Below are 4,130 nucleotides of genomic sequence, written 5' to 3'. Positions count from 1 at the left end.
ATCGCTTCATCACACCCTTCGCGAAGGGAATGCTTGTGCAGATGTGCTAGCAAAGTTGGGAGCTAATAACGTAGATCCTTTAATTATGCTCCAAACGCCTCCTTCTAGTTTGTCATTAGCTTTGCTAGCTGATGCTCTTGGGGTGTCCTTTGTAAGGATGTAATCCCTTTTTTTTTTTTTTTTCTCATGTAACCAAAAAAAGAATATTTTATTTGATTTCTTTTTTGATTTGCTACTTGCAACAGGTTTGGGTGGGCTCCATCAATTTCATTCACGTTAAAATAAAAAAAATAAAAAAATCGTTGTGTGATTTGAAGATGGAGAAATATGTGAGTGCCACAAATGTAAAGGTTAGCAACAATATATCCGAAGATCTTGCATTCTCTATCTTATCAAAATTGCCTCTAAAATCTTTGAAACGGTTTGGATGCGTACATAAATCGTGGGCTCTCTTGTTAGAAAACTCATACTTCATGAGCATGTTTCAGAATTACTTCCTTTCAAAGAATCATTCTTATTACGATGGTAGTTCTATTCTCCTAAACTGGACAAACAATGCTTTGCCAGGTGAAAGATATCCCTCGACATTGTATTTACTTTCTGGTGAGAGGTTTGAGAATATGGTTAAATTAGATTTACCACCTCCATTTCATGAGGATGATTGTTTTATTGATGTTTTGAGTAAGACTTCTTGTATGTAAAATGTGTATTTTGGAACCCTACTACAAATGAATTCAAGGTCATTCCATCTAGTCCTTTCTTGTCTCAATCACGTTATATGACCCCTTTAGTGCCATTTCATGGTTTTAGTTATGATCATGTTAGAGATGATTATATGGTGATTCGGTATTTATCTTTCTCTGATACCGACACAGACGAGCCACGGAAGGAGGATTATTCATATGTCGACCCCATGTGGGAAATATATACTCTAAGAAGTAATTCTTGGAGGAAACTTGATTTTGAAATGCCTTACAGTTGTGCAAATGAGAAATTGTACGTGGATGGAATGTGTCATTGGTGGACTCTAAGTGACGACAATAATAGAAGTGATGTTGATCCACGTTTGGTGTCATTTGACTTATGCAATGAGGTGTTTCTTACAACAAATTTACCCTCAGACATGGTTGGACGTCATAACACTTTGCATTTGACATTGTTAAATGGGTCCATTGCTTTTATAATATATGATGAAACAACTACTTTTCACATAAGAATCTTTGGTGAACTTGGTGTAGATGAATCTTGGACTAATGTCTTTATTGTTGATCCGTTGCCTTCCATTGAACATCCTATTAGAGCAGGTAAGAAAGGTGATATATTCTTTAGAAAATATGATGATGAGCTAGTCTGGTTTGATATGAATACCCGAATGATTAAAGATCTTGGTGTTAAAGGATACAAGTATAATTGCCATATAATAATTTATAAGGGCAGTCTTATCCCAATTGGAGGTTCATGCATGACTTTGGTTAGAAGAATTTACCTTTGTATACAAATTGTCTCACACATATTATAATTATTATTAATTAAGTATGTTACAAATATAGATGTTTTCTCATCATAATGTGGATCTTATTTTGGAATTTCACGCTTTCTGTATACGAACACTATTTTCCATTTTAACATTAAGAATGACAATTTGCCTTCAGTAATGGCGTTTATTTTATATAAAAATAACTATGTGCTAAATCAATTAAATAATGCAACTATGGGAATCTGAATTTTTTTATAAAATTAAACGATATTAATTCATTCAAATTGATAGGGTACATTAGATGCAATAATATGTTGAACATAGTCCATCTTCTTCTTCCTTTTCTTATTCGATTTCTTCCTCTTCCTCCTCCTATTCTTCTTCTTCTTATTCCTCTTCCTCCTTAAAAAAACATCTTTCTTCTTCTTTAATATTGCACATAACTAAAAGTAGAGGTGTCAAATGGGCTGGCCCGGCCCAGCCCCAAGAGGCCCGACTACATAAATGGGCCAACCCCGCCCGGCTCAATTATAATTGGGCCGCATATTCTAGAGCCCGGCCCGGCCTGTGTGGGCCATGGGCCGGCCCGTTTATTTTTTACCTTTAAAATTTATTCACTTTTTTATATATTAGTCACTCACCACTATTTTTTTTCCTAAAATATTATTGGATGAACATAAAAGTGCAAGTAATTTTTACATTAACATTGAATATTAATGAAACTCTATATTATTCATTCAATTAAATCAAATTAATAGTTTATAAACTTTAAAATTTTAAAACTTTAAGCTAAATTCATTCATTTTTATTAAGTTTATTTATTTAAATATTTTTTTATTGATAAATTTTAAAATAGTTGATAATTTTTTTCAAAAATATACTATTTTTTTAACAAAAAAATCAAATTAAATAGTAATACTAGTCTAGAAGTAGTAAGATTTTTTTTTCCTGAAAATATATCCTAATTTTTTTTCCAGATTTGCAGATGAAACAGAGAGAAGAGGGTAGATTTGTTTTAATATAACTTAAAACAAAGAAAAGGAATCGAAAGACTCGGCAGATCTGTTCTTAATTGGTGAGTGATGGAGAAATGGTAGAATGAGAGAAAAATAGTGAGATGGGAAAGGAGAAAGGCTAGAAGAGTTAGAGTAGTGAGGGTGGAGAAGAAGATGGAAATGGATATAAGTGCAATGCAATGAAGCTTTTGAAGAAATAGAAGAAGGGGGACGTGATGATTTCCAAGAGTGACACACAAATTGTTTTTTTTTTTTACTATTGAGTTTGAACTGTGTTGGAGTATTAGATAATTTGGTTTTAATTAAAAGGATAATACACATTCAAAATTAATTTTGATTTAAACTATCTAAACAACATCAACTCATATGAATCACTTTTAAGAAAGTGTATCCAAACATAAATCAATGAGTAATGCTAGCAACACTCTCTTTTTAAGACTCTCTAATAATCACTCTTTTATTGGGTGAAATCAATGTAGGTCCCACCACTTTACGTGGATCCCTTTTCCAAAATATATGGTTCACATTGATTTTATCCAATAAGAGAGTGGGTGTTGAGGATAGTGTTGTTAGCACTCCTCTAAATCAATTCACATCAAACTCATTTTTAACCAAAATCAATTCTCTCAACCCTAATTCTAACAAAATCAATTCTCGTCGTCGTCAAGCCAAACACAATCTAAGAATTCTATTAAGGATCAAACTCCAATCTTAAATTGATCCATTGAGCCAACTTGATGTAAACACTTTTGAGTCCACACCTACATTTTTTAGAGAAATGTTATTTGAACAACCATTTTGTGACAACTTTCTCTCTCATACTCACATTATGATTCTACATTCCCACTCTATTGCTTTGGTTCTTGTACCAACACTCATATTTATTTGTATATTTAGGTTGTTCCACAAGTTGTTAACAAATGTGATTGTTCAAATAACACTCCTCCCTTTTTTATCAATCATCAATTTATCACACCACTCTCTTTGTTTCTTTCTCTTTCAAACTGATTAATGGATGTATGGATTACAAAACTTTTTTTTTTTTAGCAACAAAACTTTTTTTATAAATTATAAATAATCTTAAAATATATGTATTTTTTCAAAAATAATTTATGAGTCTAGTCTCTGATATGTTAATAGCAAATACTATCAAATTGTCGAGTTTCATATACTCTTTGAGCTTCTCTAAAAAAAAATACTCTTTGAGGGAAGTTATACCCCACAACCCCTACATTTATACCTTCACCCCAATATTTAATACATAATTCCAATTTTACCCATTATATAAAATAAAACTCAACCACTCTTTCACTTGTTCACCTCACCCTTTTTCTGGAAAATTCACAACAAACATTCACCCCCACCTTTTTCTAGAAAAGGTTCGCACAGTAAGCATTTTAGGAACCCTTTTTCGCCCAAAATGTTCGATCTCATTTTTATTTTACAGGCATCAACCGAAATGTTATTGTTAATCGTTTCTTCATATGGTTGTGTTTGTTCTCTCAATTGTTTACCAGAATCTTTGATTAAGGTTTTTTGGGTTACCGAAATTGTTTCGCTCTATCGTTGCGTTGGATTCACGTCGTGTTTTGGGTTACCAGAATCAGAATCGTTCTCTGATTATAAGGTGTACTGTT

At 32.3% G+C, this 4,130-nt stretch overlaps 1 pseudogene; it reads left to right on the top strand.

The window, feature by feature from the left end:
• Positions 1 to 253: 253 nt before the first annotated feature.
• On the top strand, positions 254 to 1,519 carry LOC146958041 (F-box only protein 8-like; annotated as a pseudogene).
• The last annotated feature ends 2,611 nt before the right edge of the window (positions 1,520 to 4,130 follow it).

This window comes from Medicago sativa, chromosome 1 (genome assembly GCF_051527215.1).
Source record: "Medicago sativa cultivar Bolivia chromosome 1, Bolivia_mono, whole genome shotgun sequence".
NCBI classification, from domain to species: Eukaryota; Viridiplantae; Streptophyta; class Magnoliopsida; order Fabales; family Fabaceae; genus Medicago; species Medicago sativa.
This window is presented reverse-complemented; position numbering and strand designations above follow the sequence as displayed.